This window comes from Talpa europaea (genome assembly GCF_964194135.1).
Source record: "Talpa europaea genome assembly, chromosome: 3".
Lineage (NCBI taxonomy): Eukaryota > Metazoa > Chordata > Mammalia > Eulipotyphla > Talpidae > Talpa > Talpa europaea.
Window position 1 is genome coordinate 34,228,748 of NC_140069.1, and position 22,948 is coordinate 34,251,695.

Below are 22,948 nucleotides of genomic sequence, written 5' to 3' on the forward strand. Positions count from 1 at the left end.
GATCGAACCGGCGATGCAGAGGCCGCGGGCAGCTTTGCAACCCCGCGCTTAACCGCTGCGCCACCGGGGAGGCCCGATAATCTTTTTATTTCTAACATGGTCGCTGAGCACAACTTTGAAAGGTTTTTCTTTCAAAAGAATCTTCTTCTTTTTTATGTTCCGCTAAAGTCTCCATTCTATTATCATAGCTTGGTATTTGGTACACTCCAGAAAAGAGCTGGTGGTGGAAGGGAACCAAATTTTGCCACAGAATATTAGATGATACTAGTTTATTTTTCTTCTCCTTGTGCCTAAAACTTCACCTTTTCTTTCAGATTTCAGCTTATTTTCACTGTTTTTTAATTTCAATGCAACAATTCCTTTGATGATTCAATTCAGTAAATCATTGGTTGGACTTTGTTAAGTTACTTCCCATGCTACACCAATTCTTGTTCTTGAATGGAAAGCAAAATTAGTGATTGCCTCCATAAACATTTATGGAAAGACAGAGTCTTAAAAGGTAAAATAGTAATAATATGTGAAATAATAATGACCATGAAAATAAACACCCAGACTGTGTTCTGTTTTATATATTGTAACTCATTTAATCCTCACACCAATCATTTTTTCTTATTAAACTTTACATTTTTCATTTTTATTGACATTAACACTTAATTATACCACTCTATAAGTTTCAGGTATGTATCATTAAATTCACCACTGAAAGCCGACTTTAATTCTTTAGCATAAAATTTTCCCCCTTTATCCTACCTACTCTTTCTCTTCCCCTTCTGTTAACCACTAATCCATCGGATAGTCTAAAAGTTAATTTTTGTCTGGTTGCCACTAAAGTTTTCACAATCTCAGAGTTGTTATTTTTTATTTTTTTTGCTGATTTATTAACACGTTTGTTTTTGTTATTCATATTCCAATATGAGAGAGACCATCTGATAACTGTCTTTCACCTTTTGACTTATTTTGCTTATCTTAACATCAAGTTTCATCCAGGTGGTCACAAAAGTCAAGAGTTTATCTTTCTTGATAGCTGAATAATATTCCATTACTATACATGGAATATCTATAGTATACGTAGGTAATATATACTACAACCTCTTTACCCAATGATCCACTCATGGGTATTTAAATTGTTTCCATGCCTTATCTATTGTGAATAATGCTGTTATGAAACAGGGTACATAAATCTTATTGAATTACTGCTTTCATGTTTATTGAGTAAACATGTAGAAGAGGTATTCCTAGTTAATATGGTCTTTCTGTTATTAGGTTTTTAGGAATTCCCCATCCTTTTTATCATCCGATCTCACCAATTTACATTCCCAAGAACAGCGGACAAAATTTCTTCCTTTCTTCATTGCATTCTTGACAACACATATTGTTTCTGCTTTTTTGATAAATGCTATTTTCACATGTGTGAGGTGTCATCATAGTTTTCATTTGCATTTCCCTAATAATAAGTGAAGCTGAGCATTTTTTTTCATCTGTCTGTCAGACACCTCCAAGTCTTCTTTGGAAAAGTGTTTATTTAAATCCCCTGCCCATTTTTTTCCATAGGGTTATTTATTTTTTAAGTTGTATGAGTTCTTTATTTAGAATAGGAAGCCCTGGTCAGATATATGATACACAATTATTTTCTCCCACTGAGTAGGTTTTCTTTCTGTTTTTATACTAATTTCTTTCACTGTCCAAAAGCTTTCCAGTTTGATGTAGTTCCAGTTATCTAATTTTCCTTTTGCTTCCCTTGTCATTGGAGTTGAATCTCTAAAGACATCTCTGCACTCCATGTCCAGAAATGTATTATCTATGTTTTCTTCTATGTTTTTAATGGATTCAGTCTTATAGCCAGTCCTCAATCATTTTGAGTTAATTTTTGTGTATGGTATTAAGTAAAGATCTATTTTCATTTTTCACATGTAACTATTTAGTTTTCCCAGCACCATTTGTTGAAGAGGTTTTCCTTTCTCCATTGTATGGTTTTGGCTGTTTTATTGAAGATTAATTGCAATATGTAGTGGTTTATTTTTGGGCTCTATGTTGGCTTTGTTCTAATACCATATTGTTTTGATTATTATCACTTTATAGTATAATATGAAGCCAGGGACTGAGGTACCTCCATTTTTCTTTTTTCTCAGGATTGTTTTGCTAATAATGTCTGATGTCTATGTACAGGTTTTTCACTTATTTGGCTAAATTTATTTAATTTAATTCTTTTTGATGCAGTTATAAATGAGATTGTTTTCCTGGTGTTCCTTCTTGCTACTTGGTTATTTTTGTATAGGAGCACTACAGATTTTTCATATTAGTTTTGTAGCCTGACAATTTATGGTACTTGTTTATTATTTCTAGCAACTTTCTTATTTTGGAGTCTTTGGAATTTTTAATGTATTTTATCATGACATCTGTAAATAGGTATCTTTTACAATTTGGATTTTTTTTATCTTTTTCTTATCTATTACTCTTGGTAGGACTGCAAGTACCCTATTAAATAGAAATGACAAAAATAGACTTCCTTTGTCTTATTCCTGATCTTAGAGGAAAATATTTTCTCACTATTGAGTATGATGCTGGTTATGGGCTTGTCATAAGTGACCTTATTACGATGTTGTACATTCCTTCTGTACCTTTTGTTGAGGTTTTTTTTTAATCATAAAAGGTTGTTGAAAATGCTTACAAAAATGTTTTTCCTGTGTTTATCAAAGCGTTATGTGATTTTTCTTTCTCCGCTTGTTGATGAATGCTCACAACAATCTTCAAGATATGGACAATATTTATCCTCATTTTGATGTTGAGGAAATTGATGCAGAAAGAGATCAAATAACTTGCTGATATCATATATTTAGCAAAGGAGAGAGTTTAGATTCAAATAATCTGCTTCTAGAGCCTAAGTTCATAGCCATCACAGTCTCAAAAATTACTGTGGGCAATGCATCTATCATACATATTATCACATCATTTGGTTTATGAAAGGCATGATTTAATAGGGCAACGAATAACAGTATGCTGGAAAGAGAACAGGCTTACTGAATCCATAGAGCTAATCTCATTTCTGTTACCTATAGTATTATATAGGGTCTTTATTTGGGAATGCCCTTGAGCATCCCTGGATTTCTGAAATAACTTAGTGATTGAAAAGACCAGTTTGTCTTGCAAAATCTTTAGGGCTTATTGCAATTAAATGACTACTGGCATTAAGGAATCAAGTAACATATGGATATTAGAAAGTGTACTTTTTGCTTCTGTTGTTTTCTGTAGTGACCCATTTCAAATACTTTTTGGGTCAATGCACTGAAAGCTATTTGCCTTCCAGAGTTTTAATTATTAATGTAAAAGTGTTTAAGATATGTCCATTAAGGCTGATAAAGTTGTGTCTGATTAACGGACTTTTCATAAATGCACTGACACAAACTTTTTTTTAAAAATTAATTCAGCCTGCAAATGAACATCATCCATTTTGCTATCATATTTTATCAGTCTGTAAAGTGCATTCTCACTTCAGTTTTCAGCTCTGAATGCAGAACACTGTGAAAAATGACAGAATTTTAATGAGAAAGTGAACAACATGCCATCAACACCCTTTTGCCAGTAAAAATGGCACAACATCAAAGCTTTAAATCATGTTCCCTCCACACCTTTGGACATCTGTGATTCTGTCTGAGTCCTCAAAATCTGCTACATCCATCACCAGGTGCAGCCTTTAAACATGGAGGCGCTGTCTACTTCACTGGTTGGCATGGCAACAGTTGTCAAATCATCCCTTGATAATGCTCTTTAATTGATTGTATAAATTATTCTGAGATATGTGATTGCAAAATGATGTACTGAAGCTCTTAAGTGTGCAGATCAGCCTGACTGCATTTAAAGATGCACTGCACTCCCTGCCTAACCCAGGAAACTGACCGTCTTAGAGTGCTGGAACATTTAGTATGATGCATAAATTTGAAGCATTAAGGAAAAGTTTAAAGCAGTGGCACAGTTAATTGCTACTCCAAGTGCATGTTAACTTATTAAAACCCAACTGGCTGAATACTGCATGCAAAAGTAAAGATATTTCTTAAAATCACATATAGAAATCGTTCTATTCAAAGATAGCATTACTACCAGAACTGAGTTTATGATTGCATTGGTGGAGAAGTTACAGGCTATTTGGAGACACATGGCATCGTCTTTCTGCATTTGCATGCCTTGAGCTTTTTTTCCTCATGATTCTTTATATACAATTAGTGCAGAGTGTGTTGCCAATGTATTGGCTCTCCTGTTGTCTCCATCTCGCAGCTGAATGACATTCTGTGATTTCTGGCATCTCTGTTCAATTGTGAGCAACATGGAAGTGATTAACTTGGAAACGATGCCTAAAGCACCCTGTTATTTTCAAGTCTTTTTGTTTCCTTCCATAAAATAGCCTTTCTGGCATTCCCTTTCCTTCTAAATTCCAGCCCAATGCAATCTACCTGAAAGGATAAGCCAGTGGTACTCAAACCATGGCACCCAGTGCCCCAGCATCAGCATTCACTGTGAACTCATTTGAAATGCAGAGTCATTGGAATCTTTCATTCTGGGAGAAAGCGCTATTTTAACAAACTCTCCAGGATTCCAGTGTAGTTCATGCTTGAGAACCACTGGAATAGCTAGTGTTAGCTGCACATCATAATTACCTAGAGAGCTTTTGAAATGATGAAAACATGGGATGCACCTCCAAGATATTCATTAATTACTTTGATATGGAGCCTATACACATGGTTTTTTTTTTAATCCCATGTGATGCTAATAAGGTGAGAAGATTGAGGAACACCAATATAGGCATTGACATTAATGTAAAAACTTTAAATGCTTAGAAGATGTTTCCTAGCAGACATATGTTATATCTTTTTGTTTCTCCTCCCAAATTCCTATTTCACATTCGTTCATTTAGTTGTACTTTCAACATTCTTTTACCGACTGGCTATCATATGCCATGTGTTGTATTCAACTTTGGAGATGTAATGAGAAACAGACTAGTCTTCAAGTTGAGGGGAGGGACAGACAGTAAATTCACAAACAAAGAAAGCAAATACATACACAATTATAAGGCATGATAAATGTTCTGAAGCAAACAAGGTGCCTATGGTGATAAAGAATTTGATGAACCTACTTTATTACAGTGACTGCATATAGTCCAACAGGGTGATGTTTAAGCTGAAAACTAGGCAGGGTCTGGTTGCTGGGTGTAGGTGTATGTTTGGGAGTGCAGGGGAATGGAGAAGAGAGAATATGGATGAGACATACTGAAAGAAAACAGTTGATGTGTTCAAGGGACTAAAAGGAGGCTGCCGCCGCTGATGCTGGAGAGCCAAGAGTTTGGAGAAGGTGGGAGGACTAAATCTTATGGATATGCAATAAGGAACCATGTCTGAGGAAGAGGAAATAGTGTGAACATTTGTCTTTGGGTGCTTTCAGGTCAGTGAAGTCAAGGAAACGTTTTATCTTGTCATTTTGCAGCAGGTTTTTAGTTGCTTAAATAGATGCTTCCATTTCTGTTCAGTGTTTTCACTCCTGCTCTTTTTACTCCTTCTTGGCTGGAGCAGCTTTGGCTGGTACACTGCCTGGCTTAACAGAACTTAGTGCCAACTTTGAGGGTCTAGATGATAATTAAACTTTAAGATGCAGGTAGACTTTCCTGGAGTGACTGAGAGTTTGTAGTTTTATCTTCAATTATTAGAAGTGGTGCAAAAGAACTATGTCTATGTTGTCTGTGTAGTGGAAATAACTATTTATGTAAGTAAATTATATAAGGGGGGAATTTAGAGATTTCTCCTTAAGAACATGTGTGTTTGTTTTACCAAGTTTCTTTGTGCCTCTTATGCTCTTCCCTAAATTCATGTGCTAAATGCTTAACATTTTTTAGTCTTTCTGCAAACTATTTTTCCATATATATATATATATATATATATATATATATACACACACACATACATATATATCCAGGATTAATATTGCCACAAGTAATTTTTTCCTGTCAAAACTTCCTTTGGAACTATTCCCAGTGGAGATGAGAGTCTCTAGCCAAGTTACCTATCAAAAGGCACATCAAACAACCAGTAATTAAGAGGCTATTTGCCATACAAGAGGTTCAAGTTTGAAATAATTCAATAGCATCATACGAAGCCTAAGTTTATATTAACTTTGTAAAGGTCATCGTGACAGAAACAACACAATTTTAAAGGCATCCCTGCAAATACTACCTATTAAAATTCTAAAATTCTAATCTTTGATGATTAGTGGGAACCGGGTTTCCTAAAACACATTTCTCCATAAAGAGAAGGATAGAGACAGATGAAAACAGTGAGGGTGGTAAGCAAATTGAAATGGAGATAGGAGCCTTTGTTGGTTTTCCAGGTAAAGTCCCTGATAAATTAATAATCTGTGCTCTATCAGACCCCTTGTTCTCCAGTACTTGCTAGAGGTCCAGAGTGAGAAAAAGCCAAGCACATGGCGAGCACTTGGGAGGGATGCCCATCCCATACTTTAGAGGTTGTCAGAGGGCAGGGAGAGGTGAGTACCTGAACCACGGGGAAGGACAGTGAAGCAGAGGAGATAAATGGACACGCTGGGCAGCTGGAAGAAAGGAGACTCCTTTGGATCTCCTTGTTCCACTTTCGAGAGCAACTCCTAATATAGGGTTAAATTTTTGAACATGTGGATTCTATCATAAGTTTTGCTGAATAGAGGGATCCTCACCAAGTGTTATCTTTCCTTTTCAGATAAGGATAGCAGAATAACTAAAACTCCATTAAGAGAGAAATCTGCTTTTATTAAATTGTTTCATCCATGACATCCTGCAATGCCAATATATACCTCCATGAATTAGTAATTAGTATTGAATTATACAACAGTACTTAGTATGTGTTATTGTCACATGTCCCTTAAACTTTTACTTATCTCATCCTACTTTTTATTCATGACCCAAACTGGTACCTAACACAGAAAGGACACCAAATAAAACTTTGATGACTAAAGGGGGAAAAAAGTAATATTACAATGATGACTTTAACTGTTCCCAACTTGTTATCATAAAATTCTAGACTAGTATCTCACATAATTTCCCCCGGGGCAATAGCACTCTGCTTTGAAAAACAACTTGAAAAACATTTAAATATATAGGCAGAGAAAAATAGCATTTTCTCCCTAAAATTATATTTATTGACAAGCAGATCATGAAAAAAAAAAAAGAACTTCACTTTGTGTAGACATCTGGAATGGAATGCAGGAATTATCTTTTATATTCCACAAAATAATATACCAAATTATCTCCATTCACTCTCCATTTTCAGACTGTACTCAACAGGCACATTGTACAGGAAACATCAGCAGTTAGAGAGAAATTGTGAAGAAAGAAAGCCCTGAGTTCACATATGTGCAGACACAAAACATACTATGTGCTCAGTAATGGCACAACGCACACTGGCGACATCTTTGTGTTGATGTTTCCACTGGAATAATTAAGAATGGCTCAGAGGGGGAGATGAACTGCTAAAATAAGAAATGTCTCAGAAAGAGGAATGAGTACACCATTCGTTTCATGAATATTTTCAGAATTGCCTTGTGAGTTGAACCCTGGGCTCTAGGAAACATTGTATATTGGGAGACACAGACAGTAAAGAGATTATCACAAAGCAATGTGCCTGCAGTAATACCAACTTCTAATATTTGTTGAGCACTTACTACCTTGTTAAACACTTAAACACTCTCTGATTTAATTTAAACTTCATAAAAACCTAGAATTTTTAAGTTTACTACTTGCCTTTTTTTTTTAAGATTTTTTTTTTAATAGAGGCATGTTTTATTTATTTGTTTGTTTGTTTGTTTATACATGCACTGGGTACAGTCAGAAGCGCGGGAGGGTGAGAGAATTCACCAGAGCCAGAGTGGGGAGCAGAGCAGGCAGAAGGACCGAAGTACACTGCTGAGGGGAGCAGCGGGCGGCAGGAGAGGTCTGCGCGCCATGTGGGACCCTCCTCCGGTGGCCGGGGAGCAGCCGGGGATTGAATCGGCGCTGCAGAGGCTGTGGGCAGCTTCGCAACCCAGCACTCAACCGCTGCGCCACTGGGGAGGCCCACTACTTGCCTTTTTTAAAAGATTTATTTATGCATACAAGAACTGGGGTATAGGCCAGAGGTGTGGGGGGGTGAGAGGATTCACCAGAGACAGAGTAGGGAACAGAACAGGCAGACTGACTGAAATACACTGCTGAGGGGAGCAGCAGGCAAGATAGGAAAGGTCTGCCGCGCCATGTGGGTTGCTCCCTAGTTGGCTGGGGAAAGAACTCGTGCTGCAGAGGCTGCTGATAGCTTCAGAGCACTGTGCTTCACCCTTTGCGCCACCCGGGAGGCCCCTACTTTTAATCAGTGCAATGATTGCTGTTGCTCCAATATCACAGGTGAAGAAACTAAGGCCCACACAGCGTAGATATGTTTAGAAACTTACTCATTTAGTGAGTGGAAGGGTGGAGAGTTGAAGCCAGATACCAGGGGCTCCAGAGGCCATGTTTTAAGCTCTCTGTCATGCTTCCTGCAGGAAAGAATAGTAGGAAGGAACATGAGATGAGGCTTGGAGCTGCTCTTCAGAGGAAAGGAGTTAGGGGATGCTTCCTTGAAGAAATGAGTTGCCAGTAACTCCCGATTTTTTCTCTCTCTCACTGGGATCCTTTATCACTTTCACACCAAGAGAAGTCTGGAAAAAAATTGCTGCTGGGGTGGCTGCAAGAGGCTGCATAGCCCACAGTAAGAGCTCTGACCCTGGAGCTCGACCGCCTGTGCTAAAACCTTGGCTCACTGCTCAGGAGTTATGCCACCTTAGGCGAGATTCTGTAAAATGGAGATAAAGAATTCTGCTCGTGTGTTTCTTATGGGAATGGAATTAAATGAGCTTATCTCTATAAAACACTGCATACACGCACACTACACAAGTATTAAATATAATTTGCAGACTACAGTACCAAAGATATCTGCAGAGATTCTGCTCTGGGAGGTGGATCTCAAACCGTTTTGCTTAAGAATGGCTCCTAGTTCAAAAACTTTTCTCATGCCAAGTGGAATATCAAGGTTATTCATTGCTAATAGGGAAGAGGGACTAGGATGAGATGGGCTGCAGCCTCATTTGGGGGTTTTATGAGTACTCTTGCGATTCGGATTCACACATTCCTGGATTCTAATCCTGGCTCTGCCACTTGGATCTTGGACAAATCACTTAATAACTTCATTCCCAATTCCCTTATCGATGAAATGAGAAATATAACAACTCCTATAATTAAATGGATTTTTTTTATGATAAAGCTTGGCAGAGTGGGGATGAAAATGGTGGTCATGATAAATATTACCACTCAGCAAAGCAATTTAGGAAAAAAACAATTTATTTCTGAGGTTTACTTTTCTACCATATATATGGACTTGAAATTACAGTATACAATAGAATTAAGAGGATGGGCGGAGCAACATGGCGGCCCGGAGACGCTGCGAATAAGATCTCCCATTAAAAAAAGTTAATAGGGAGGAAAAGCGGCAGGTCCCAGTGAGAACTGGGACACGGAAGATAAACAGACGACTCCAGCAAACTGCCCAAAGAAGAAAGTTGCCATAAAAGAGGACGAGAAGGGAGGGAAGCGCAGAACCCTGCTCCCCTCCCCCACCCACAGAGTCGGCACTCTCCGACCCACAGAGAGGAGGAAAACAACAAACTAAAACGACCAACAAGAACAAACTACGCAGCAAGCGGGACTGTGAGTGGAAAGGAACTATTGCAGCCACCACACCCCGTGAACGGGAGCTGTGGAGAACCCTGCAGGATTCGCCGCGGTGGTGAGCGAATGGCTCTGGGCCATTAGAGAAGAACAAAGAGACTCTGGAGACGCACACACAGCCCCAGGCCGGCCGGTAAGCTTGCGTGGAAAAGCGGTGCACTTGGCACGCTTGAAAAGCAAACGCAGATCGGGATCGCGGCTGCCCAGGTCCCCGTGCGTGCGACCTAGGCTTGCGGGGAGATGCACGGAGGCCCTCACTGAGGTGAGAGTCCCTCACTGAGTAAGCAGGAACCAGGCGCCCAGGCACGGGAGTGGGTGCAAAAGGCGCCATTCCCGCGCCACTGAACTAGTCTACAGCCCGCGTCCTGGACCTGAGGGCTTTGGAACTGAGACCAGGGGCACGAAGTTCAGGGCGTGGGTTCTCCATGACGGTGGGGCACAAGGCAGACACAGCACCCCAAAGCCGTTGAGGTTTACCCTACCATTCCCGCCCTGTTCCCTGTCCCACGGGGAGGGCGGGGCGAAAAACAGCCCCCCAAGGACAATAGGAGAGCTCTCTGGCACCACCTAGCGACCAGAAATAAAAAAGTCACTAACACCCTATAGAACAGGGAAATTTCTTAAGACTGCTTGAAAAGGGCAGAAGGCTCCCGGAGGAGACAGTGGCCAGCTGGAAAGTTAGCCCATGCCAGGCCCCTTCTGACCAGCAGTCTGAGCCTACAGAGGGAACAGACACCCACGGCCAGGGCAGACCAGGCACGCAGAAGAGTGTGCCTGAGACCGGATGCTCAGGGACTGACTCCTGTGTTGCCATTTTAGAACAGGGACATTTCTTCAGTAAAGACTTCCTGAAACCAGCAGAAAGCTCCCTCAAAAGCCAGAGATGGCTCCTGGAGGAGCCAGAGGGGAATGGAGAAGTTCACCCAAGATGCTGGCCAGTCCGAGCAACACAGTGTCCCAATGCATACGACAAATTAGAAAACAGACAGTAGGGAGTGAAGAACCACACGCAGCCTAACAACTCCTCAGGAAAAAAGCACACCACAAAAAGAAAACCACCCCCCAGATTACAACGACAGTAACTTGGAAGAACTTCTGAGCCTTCCAGAAAGAGAATTTAAAATTGCCGTGATTAAAAAAATGACAGAAGTCATAAAGGAAAACAATGATCAGAAGAAGGAAATTGGGTCCCTAAAGAGGGAAGCAAAAGAAACGCAGGAGATCAAAGAATTAATGGAGGAACTAAAGAACTCTGGTAAAAGCAATGAAAGCAGAATAGATGAAATGGAAGAACGAATAAGTACTCTTGAAGACACAGAAATAAAAAGAACGAAAACAGAAAAGGAAAGAGAAGTACAAAGGAAAAAGAACAAAGAAAGACTTTGGGAACTATCTGACTCCATGAGGAAAGGAAATATAAGAGTTATAGGAATTCCAGAAGGAGAGGAGAGAGATGTAGGAACAGAGAAAATATTCCAGGAGATAATTGAAGAGAACTTCCCAAATGTGAAGAAGGAGCTGAAAATTGATATACAAGAAGCAAGAAGAACACCAAACTTCCACGACAAAAGGAAAAATACGGAAAGACACATAATAGTAAAGCTCCCAAGAATCCAGGACAAGGAAAAAATAATGAAGCTGACAAGAGGGAAGAAACAGATAACATTCAAAAGAACACCAATCAGGCTGACATCAGACTTCTCTAAAGAAACACTACGGGCAAGGAGAGAGTGGAGGGACATAGTCAACAGACTCCAAGAAAACAGATGCCTACCAAGAATACTCTATCCCGCAAAGCTCTCCTTCCTCTATGAAGAAAGAATAAGGACCTTCCCAGACAAAGAGAAACTCTGGAATTTCATTACGACTAAACCCCCACTCCAAAAAATACTACAAGGAATCCTAAAGCCAGAACCTCAGAGGGACAAATAACAACGAAAGAAGGCCAAAAAAAAAAAAGTTATTAAAAGAATAAATAAATAAAATCAAAGGAAAGACAAACACAATGGCAAATACAAATGCTAACATAACAATATTAACTCTAAATGTAATTGGACTAAACTCTTCAATAAAAAGACACAGAGTTGCAGCCTGGATTAAGAAACAAAACCCAACCTTTTGCTGTCTCCAGGAAACACATTTAGCTACAAAAGATAAAAATAGGCTCAAAGTTAAAGGATGGAAAACAATCCTACAAGCAAATGGACCAAAAAAGAAAGCAGGAACAGCTATATTATATCAGATAAAAAGGACTTCAAACTCAAAAAAATAAAAAGAGACCCCAATGGTCACTACATTATGATTAAGGGGACAATACTTCAAGAAGAAATAACACTCATTAACATATACTCACCAAACGAAAGAGCACCAAAATATATCAGACAACTGTTGTCCTCTCTGAAAACAGACATCAGAGAAAACACATACATAGTGGGAGACTTCAACACACCACTATCAACAATGGATAGATCAACAAGACAAAAAATAAGTAAAGAAACTAAAGCTCTAAATAAGGACCTAGAGCATTTGGGCTTAACAGATATCTATACAACACTAAACCCCCAAAAAACGGAGTACACATTTTTCTCAAGCGCACACAGATCATTCTCCAGGATCAATCACATACTGGGGCACAAGACAAACATCAACAGATACACCAAGATTGAAATTTGAAATTATATCAACCATATTTTCTGACCAGGAAGGCATCAAACTAGAAATAAACCATAAAAAGAAGGCAAGGAACTTTCCTACCTCATGGAGATTAAAAACCATACTACTGGAAGACCACTGGACTAATGAGGAGATCAAAGAAGAAATTACAAAATTCTTTGAATTGAATGACAAGGAGGACACCAATTTCCTAAATGTATGGGATGCAGCAAAAGCAGTAATAAGAGGAAAATATATAGCAATAGAAGCTCACATCAAAAAACAAGAAAGAACTCAAAGAAACAACCTAATCTCGAAGCTCAAAGATCTAGAAAAAGAACAACAAAAAACCCCAAAACCATTAGAAGAAAAGAAATAATAAAAACCAAAGCAGAAATAAATGAAATTGAAACTAAAAAAAAACAATCCAAAAGATCAATGAAACCAAGAGCTGGTTCTTTGAAAAAATCAATAAAATAGACAAACCCCTAGCCAGGCTCACAAAGGAAAAAAGGGAGAAAGCACAAATAAACAGGATCACAAATGAAAGAGGAGAAATCACAACGGACACAGCAGAAATCAAAAGAATAATCAGAAACTACTATGAACAGTTATATGGAAACAAGTTCAACAATCTAGAGGAGATGGACAAATTCCTACAACTCTACAATCACCCAAAGCTAGATAAAGAAGAAATAGAACACCTAAACAGACCAATTACAAGCAGCGAAATTGAAATGGTTATCAAAAACCTCCCCAAAAACAAAAGCCCAGGACCTGATGGATTTACAAATGAATTCTACCAAACATTCAGAGACGAATTAGTCCCTATCCTTCACAAACTCTTTCAAAAAATTGAGAAGGAAGGGACAATACCAAACACGTTCTATGAAGCCAACATTACACTAATACCAAAACCTAACAAGGACAACACAAAAAAGGAAAACTACAGGCCAATCTCCCTAATGAACACTGATGCAAAAATCCTCAATAAAATTTTAGCTATCAGAATCCAACAATGTATCCATAAGATAATTCACCACGACCAAGTAGGATTCATTCCAGGGACACAAGGATGGTTCAACATCCGAAAATCAATCAACGTTATCCAACACATCAACAAAAAGAAATATAAAAACCATATGATAATATCAATAGATGCTGAGAAAGCTTTCGACAAAGTGCAACACCCATTCATGATAAAAGCCCTTGAAATTCTTGGGAAACAAGGAACATACCTCAACATCATAAAGGCCATCTATGACAAGCCAACAGCCAGTATCATTCTCAATGGTGAAAAGCTGAAAGCAATTCCATTAAGATCTGGAACAAGACAAGGATGTCCACTGTCACCACTGCTCTTCAATATAATACTGGAAGTCCTAGCCAGAGCAATAAGACAAGAGAAAGACATCCAAGGAATCCAAATAGGAAAAGAAGAAGTCAAACTATCACTATTTGCAGATGATATGATAATATACATAGAGAACCCCAAAAACTCCACGGAAAAACTAATTCAACTCATCAATCAGTTCAGTAAAGTGGCAGGATACAAAATCAACATGCAAAAGTCAGTAGCCTTCCTACACACAAACAATAAATCTGAAGAAGAAGAAATCAAAAAAAAACATCCCTTTTATTATTGAAACCAAAAAAATCAAATATTTGGGAATAAATCTAACAAAAGAGGTAAAGGACCTATACAAAGAAAACTATAAAACACTGTTAAAAGAAATAGAAGAAGACACGAAGAAATGGAAAGACATCCCCTGCTCATGGATTGGAAGAATAAACATTATTAAAATGGCCATCCTACCAAAAGCAATATACAGATTCAATGCTATTACAATCAAAATTTCAATGTCATTCTTCAAAGAAATAGAACAATTATTGATGAAATTCATATGGAATCACAAAAAAACCCGAATAGCCAAAGCTCTCCTGAAAAAAAAAAGAAGGGAATGGAGGCATCACACTCCCAGACTTCAAACTATACTACAAAGCCATAATCATCAAAACTGCATGGTATTGGAACAAGAACAGACATACAGACCAATGGAATCGAATAGAAAATCCAGAAATAAACCCACAGATCTATGGTCAACTAATCTTTGACAAAGGAGCAAAGACTATGCATTGGAGCAAAGAAAGTTTGTTCAATAAATGGTGCTGGGAAAACTGGGTCGCTACATGCAAAAGAATGAAGCTTGACCACTACCTCACACCATACACAAAAATCAACTCAAAATGGATTAAAGAACTAATCATAAGACCTGAAACCATAAAACATATAGAAGGAAATATAGGCAAAACATTACGTGATTTGCACATCAAAAACATCTTTACAGACACATCACCCAAAGCAGTGATAGTGAAGGCAAAGATAAACAGCTAGGACTACATCAAATTAAAGAGCTTCTGCACAGCAAAAGAGACAATAACAAAAACAAAGAGAAACCCCACCAATTGGGAGAACATTTTTGCACACAACACTAATGATAAAGGACTGATCACAAAAATCTACAAAGATCTGATGAGACTCAGCAACAACAAAGAAAATAACCCAGTCAAAAAATGGGCAGAAGAGCTAAAAAGAAACTTCTCTGAAAAGGAAATGCAAATGGCCAACAGGCATATGAAAAAATGTTCAACATCACTAGTAATCAGGGAAATGCAAATCAAAACTACCATGAGATACCATCTTACACCAGTGAGAATGGCACATATTAAAAAAAACTAGCAACAACAAATGTTGGCGAGGGTGTGGAGAAAAAGGAACTCTTCTGCACTGTTGGTGGGAGTGCAAACTGGTCCAACCACTATGGAGAGCTGTGTGGAGATTTCTGGACCTACTAAACATAGAGCTTCCATATGATCCAGCAATTCCACTCCTAGGTATTTACCCAAAGGACACAGAAACATCAATTCCAAAGAGCACCTGCACCCCTATGTTTATAGCAGCACTATTTACAATAGCTCAGCTTTGGAAACAGCCCAAATGCCCAAAAGTAGATGACTGGATCAAGAAGATGTGGTACATATATACCATGGAATATTACTCAGCATTCAAAAAAGATAAACACATGCAATTTGCAGCAACATGGATGGCGCTGGAAGGGATCATGCTCAGCGAAATAAGCCAGAAAGAAAAAGAAAAATACCGGATGGTCTCACTCATAGCAGGAATCTAGAAAACTTAAATAAGGGACCAGGAAAATGAATAACTACGAAAGTGAAAATCAAAATCAACAAAAAACTATGAACCAGAGACACTTTTTGGGGGGTGAGGGTCGGGAGGGGAGGGATTGGGGTCAGAATGGGGGGGTTGCAATTGTATGGGGAATATAAAAATAAAATTAAGTCATAATAAATAAATAAATAAATAAATAAAATAAAATTATATGAAGTATTTAAAACTTAAAAAAAAAAGATATGTTTATGCCCTAACCCCTAGTACCTGTTAATGTGAGTTTATTGAGAAATTGGATCTTTGCAGATCTAATCAGTTTAGATAAAATGATACTGAATTAGGGTGAGCCCTAAATCCTATGACTGGTTTCTTTATAATAGAAAGGAGAGAGATATTTGAAGAGAGAGGCACACAGGAGTGACAGTTAAGAAGTTTCTGTAAAGGTAGAGATAGAGTAGAGGGAGGCAGGATACTGTTAAAGGGCAACTCCAAAGGGAAATAGGATGGCCTGGGTGTGAGTCCTCTCCCACAAATTTAAAGAAAATCAGAACAAGACCCAAGGGCAGGCACACATAAATAGGTCAATAAAAGGTTTATTTTCAAGGGAACTGAAAGAGAGGGAACACAAAGAGAGAGGAGTGAGAGAAAGAGATTTACCAGTCAGTACGTCCTACTGGTAATGCTGTCTGCACCGGGACCCCAGGTGCGTGCTGTAGGCAGGCAAAAATCCAGCACCCACCAGGCCCACATGTGTTTTATAACAAGCATGGCTGCTTAACTCCACCCTTCATTGCCAGCAATGCCCCCTTCAAGAAGTCTAGAGTCATGGAAGATTCATAGCACGATGGGAGTTGTAATCCTCCATGCCTGGGGTGTCTTTGGCAAAGAGATGGGGGTGGTGGAGTCCATAAAACATCAGCGGGTAGAGTTCATTCAGGGCATACTGTTACCCCAACAAAACTAGGGATTGCCAGCAACCACCAAAAATTAAAAAAAGACTAGGAAAAATTCTTTGCTAGATGTCTCTAAGGGAACATAACTGTTCAAACATCTTGATTTTGGACATTTCACATACAAAACTATGAGGAATAAATTTATGCTGTTTAAAAGCTTCCAAGTTTGTTGTATTTTTTTACAGTAACCTAGAAACTAATACATTGACTCTCTCTGTGTCTCCTCTTCAAGAGGAAACTAACAAATTTTCAAATCTAAAACCATGCTTCATAACCATCCTTTTGCTGTACTTTATAAAACAGAGCATTATCTTCTAAGGGAATTTTTATATTATATCATATTTTCATAAATAAAGTTATTTGGAACACATATGTTGTAATCAACAAATAGCATAGATACACCTAACTTTGTCAGGGGAACTGTTTAATTTTATCACTTTAAATATCATTTTAGAATAAAGAAGAACTGAGAACAAAGAAACATAAAAATGTAAACCTAGAAATGATTTCCTAGGGGGAAAAAAACCAGGTGATCAAGATTTAGTAATAATCTACTAAAACAGTAGAAACATTCTGAAAAATATTTCTGTAAAATCCAGAGGAACACAGAATAAGCAATAAACAGCATGAGTTTATAACAACCAACTCATGCCAGAGGAACTTGATTGATTTCCTTTCAGTTTCATTACAAAATTAGAGCACAAAGGAATCCTGTAGTAGACACTGTATATCTGAGCATTAGAAAAATACTTAATTGGATCTCATGAAATCCTGCTTTAAAATTGAAGTAAAATTGGCCTACACACAAACACATTCACACAAATGGAAAACGGGTGAGACGAATATAAACAACAAATAATGATAAACAGTAACAGACAGTGTATGAAAGAGGTATCCAGTGGTGAGTCAAAAGAATCAAGCTTAGACACAGTTCCATTTAACATCGACTATAATAATCTGGAAGAATGGATTGCATTCCATGTGGTCATTAAACTCGTACAGGATACTGATTAGTGGAGTCCTTGGACCCTATGAGACTAGTAATCCAGTGGGGTCACCACAGCACAAAAATGTAGGCAAGATGTAAAATGATTTTTGCCAATAAAAGAATGAAAAATGAAGTGTCGGGGAGTAGAGCCAGTGGTAGGAGGGGCCGGCATCCAGAGACTAACGACACACTGATGAGTAAAAATAATACAATGAAATTAAAGCCTAAACAAAAGACTGCATATTGATTTAGAGACTGGAGTGTGTTATATTGTTAGAAAAGCTCACTTGTGTCTAAGACTTTGTAAATATTATGAAGTCAACTGAGAAATAAGAAAGTTTTCTCCACTGGTTTTGTGTCATGAAATTAAAAATCAGTGAAATCCTTTATCATCTCCCTGGTAGAGATTCTTCTGTCCATCACAACAGTAATTCTTACTGGCATAAGTCTTCAAGAAACAGATCTCCCTCCTAGCATAGAAGAGTTCTATTTGCCATAAGATTGTGTGCTTTGGTTACAGTACAATATCCATTCAGCAAATATCTACTGGGTACTTAGCATGTGATAGCTATTTACCTAAGTGCACATCATATAGTAGTGAACAAAAGTAATTTCTGCTCTCATAAAGCTTATGTTTTAATAGAAATAAAGAGGAAATAAACTAATGCAATGCAGAAAAATAAAGGCAATAAAGCAATGAACATTTGCTATTTAACACAGAATAGTTAGGGAAGGCAACTCTAATGAGAACTTTTGAACAGAAATCCAAATTGAGGCAGCAAACAATACAGATATTTATGGTAAGACTTTTCCAGGAAGATAAAATAATTGGCGCAGAGTCTGTGAGGTAGGAGAATATTCTATGTGTTCAGGAGGCAGCAAGGAGCCCAGCAAGACAGGAGCAGATAAGCTCCCAGGACAGTGATTGGTGATAGGGCACACAAGTCACCAGAGACTAGATCCTATAGGGTTTAATTACAGCTGCAACTGTCATGGAAAGACTCCACTAGATATCCAACTGTGCAGACCATGGTTTCCTGTCAGACAGAGCTCCTGTCCCACTGACTTCTCTCCCCCCCCTTTGGACTGAAGTTGTGCTTCCCCACTGCTCCAAGTCCATGCCTGAGCAAACCAGGGGCACTGTACACCCCCTTTACTGCCCCCCATGCAGTAATGAACGCTGCCTTTGGCTCAGAGACTTAGGAATTTGCCACGACACTGTCCACAGTTGTCCTCCATCAGTGATGACTATCACCACCGCCATCACCCTAGCTTCCAGGGAGAGGACACAACTAATACCTTGTCCACTTCTTCCCCAGTTGGACTGGGTTCTTCCCCTGATATCATCAATGCTTCTTATAAAATAAATTAGACAGTAGCATCACATGTGCATTTAGTTTACATGAATCAAGAATCAATTGCAATTACCCAGCATAAGAAGTGAGAGAGACAGGAGATAGAGGGGGGAAGAGAGAGCTGATAGAAATAACAAAGTGTGAGACACTCTGCCCCCAATTTCTTTCTTTTTTTTTTTTTTGAGATTTATCTATTTATGTGTGTAAGAACTGGGGTACAGGTCAGAGGTACGGGAGGTGAGAAGATTTACCAGACACAGAGTGAGGAGCAGAACAGGCAGATTTATTGAAATACACTGCTGAGGGGAGCAGCAGGCGAGACAGGAGAGGTCTGCTGCACCATGTGGGACACCTCCCTGGCCAAGGATCAAATTCTGCTGCAGTAGTTGCAGATTGCTCCAGAGTGCTGACGCTTAACCCCTTGTGCCACCAGGGAGGCCCCTCACAATTTCTTTCAATACAACTCTTCACAGGGGTTGTTTTCAGGTTCTCATGAGACTTAATATGAGAACACTTTGTAGCTCAAAGTATAATTAAGACGCCTATATCCATTACATGTTATGCAAGTGGATCATGTTTACATCAATAGTGTCACATAGAAAAAGAGAGACCAAAGCCCATGTGTACTGCAGTGGCATTATTTCTACAGCACAGGCTGTGCATACTGGATCATCATTTTCTATTACCAAGAAATATCCTTCAGGAAAAGGGTCAGGCCAGATCAGGGGCGAGGAGAGTGATAGCAGCAAAAGAGAATAATCTCTGCCCCCACTCATGGTGCATAGTTGTAGGTGAGATTAAGAGGAAATAGGAACAGCTATTTTATTTTGTATTCTTTAAATACAAAAAAAAAAAAAAAATTCAAGGAAACTCCTGATCCAGAAACAACACTAGTAGTTACACATGTTTAGGGCTAAAGTCTACACAAGAGGGCCCCAGAAGGAGCCTTACCCATATGTAAAGCTGACACCAGCTAAGACCTTGTTAAGTCTTTGCAGACTATTCAGTGCAATAGAGCCAGCATTCTACGAAAGCGACCATTAGGAGAGAAAAAATTAGTCTCCAGAATCATTCAATTTTGTCTCTTTTCAGTACTCATGGCCCTAAATATAAGTCAACTACATCATTTGATAAACAAACATTACTTGATTGGCTTTCATTCTCTTCCACTAATTTCTTTGTCTTTCCCTGAATCAAAATCACTTTCTTTGCTAGTGTAATACTATGTAGCTGTATACTGTAATTTATTTTTTTTTTTATTTTTTTTTTTATAAATTTTATTGTTATATTCCCCATACAATTGCAGCCCCCCATTCTGACCCCAATCCCTCCCCTCCCGCCCCCGCCCCCCTAAAAGTGTCTCTGGTTCATAGTTTTTTGTTGATTTTGATTTTCACTTTCTTATAGTTATTCATTTTCCTGGTCCCTTATTTAAGTTTTCTAGATTCCTGCTATGAGTGAGACCATCCGGTATTTTTCTTTTTCTTTTTGGCTTATTTCGCTGAGCATGATCCCTTCCAGCGCCATCCATGTTGCAGCAAATTGCATGTGTTTATCTTTTTTGAATGCTGAGTAATATTCCATGGTATATATGTACCACATCTTCTTGATCCAGTCATCTATTTTTGGGCATTTGGGCTGTTTCCAAAGCTTAGCTATTGTAAACAGTGCTGCTATAAACATAGGGGTGCAGGTGTTCTTTGGAATTGATGTTTCTGTGTCCTTTGGGTAAATACCTAGGAGTGGAATTGCTGGATCATATGGAAGCTCTATGTTTAGTAGGTCCAGAAATCTCCACACAGCTTTCCACAGTGGTTGGACCAGTTTGCACTCCCACCAACAGTGCAGAAGAGTTCCTTTTTCTCCACACCCTCGCCAACATTTGTTGTTGCTAGTTTTTTTTAATATGTGCCATTCTCACTGGTGTAAGATGGTATCTCATGGTAGTTTTGATTTGCATTTCCCTGATGACAAGTGATGTTGAACATTTTTTCATATGCCTGTTGGCCATTTGCATTTCCTCTTCAGAGAAGTTTCTTTTAAGCTCTTCTGCCCATTTTTTGACTGGATTATTTTCTTTGTTGTTGTTGAGTCTCATCAGCTCTTTGCAGATTTTTGTGATCAGTCCTTTATCATTAGTGTTGGGTGCAAAAATGTTCTCCCAGTTGGTGGGGTTTCTCTTTGTTTTTGTTATTGTCTCTTTTGCTGTGCAAAAGCTCTTTAATTTGATGTAGTCCCAGCTGTTTATCTTTGCCTTCACTATCACTGCTTTGGGTGATGTGTCTGTAAAGATGTCTTTGATGTGCACATCACGTAGTGTTTCGCCTATATTTCCTTCTATATATTTTATGGTTTCAGGTCTTATGTCTAGTTCTTTAATCCATTTTGAGTTGATTTTTGTGTATGGTGTGAGGTAGTGGTCAAGCTTCATTCTTTTGCATGTAGCGACCCAGTTTTCCCAGCACCATTTATTGAACAAACTTTCTTTGCTCCAATGCATAGTCTTTGCTCCTTTGTCAAAGATTAGTTGACCATAAATCTGTGGGTTTATTTCTGGATTTTCTATTCGATTCCATTGGTCTGTATGTCTGTTCTTGTTCCAATACCATGCAGTTTTGATGATTATGGCTTTGTAGTATAGTTTGAAGTCTGGGAGTGTGATGCCTCCATTCCCTTCTTTTTTTTTCAGGAGAGCTTTGGCTATTCAGGGTTTTTTGTGATTCCATATGAATTTCATCAATAATTGTTCTATTTCTTTGAAGAATGACATTGAAATTTTGATTGGAATAGCATTGAATCTGTATATTGCTTTTGGAAGGATGGCCATTTTAATAATGTTTATTCTTCCAATCCATGAGCAGGGGATGTCTCTCCATTTCTTTGTGTCTTCTATTTCTTTTAACAGTGCTTTATAGTTTTCTTTGTATAGGTCCTTTACCTCTTTTGTTAGATTTATTCCCAAATATTTGATTTTTTTTGTTTCAATAACAAAAGGGATGGTCTTTTTGATTTCTTCTTCTTCATATTTATTGTTTGTGTGTAGGAAGGCTACTGACTTTTGCATGTTGATTTTGTATCCTGCCACTTTACTGAACTGATTGATGAGTTGAATTAGTTTTTCCGTGGAGTTTTTGGGGTTCTCTATGTATATTATCATATCATCTGCAAATAGTGATAGTTTGACTTCTTCTTTTCCTATTTGGATTCCTTGGATGTCTTTCTCTTGTCTTATTGCTCTGGCTAGGACTTCCAGTATTATATTGAAGAGCAGTGGTGACAGTGGACATCCTTGTCTTGTTCCAGATCTTAATGGAATTGCTTTCAGCTTTTCACCATTGAGAATGATACTGGCTGTTGGCTTGTCATAGATGGCCTTTATGATGTTGAGGTATGTTCCTTGTTTCCCAAGAATTTCAAGGGCTTTTATCATGAATGGGTGTTGCACTTTGTCGAAAGCTTTCTCAGCATCTATTGATATTATCATATGGTTTTTATATTTCTTTTTGTTGATGTGTTGGATAACGTTGATTGATTTTCGGATGTTGAACCATCCTTGTGTCCCTGGAATGAATCCTACTTGGTCGTGGTGAATTATCTTATGGATACATTGTTGGATTCTGATAGCTAAAATTTTATTGAGGATTTTTGCATCAGTGTTCATTAGGGAGATTGGCCTGTAGTTTTCCTTTTTTGTGTTGTCCTTGTTAGGTTTTGGTATTAGTGTAATGTTGGCTTCATAGAACGTGTTTGGTATTGTCCCTTCCTTCTCAATTTTTTGAAAGAGTTTGTGAAGGATAGGGACTAATTCGTCTCTGAATGTTTGGTAGAATTCATTTGTAAATCCATCAGGTCCTGGGCTTTTGTTTTTGGGGAGGTTTTTGATAACCATTTCAATTTCGCTGCTTGTAATTGGTCTGTTTAGGTGTTCTATTTCTTCTTTATCTAGCTTTGGGTGATTGTAGAGTTGTAGGAATTTGTCCATCTCCTCTAGATTGTTGAACTTGTTTCCATATAACTGTTCATAGTAGTTTCTGATTATTC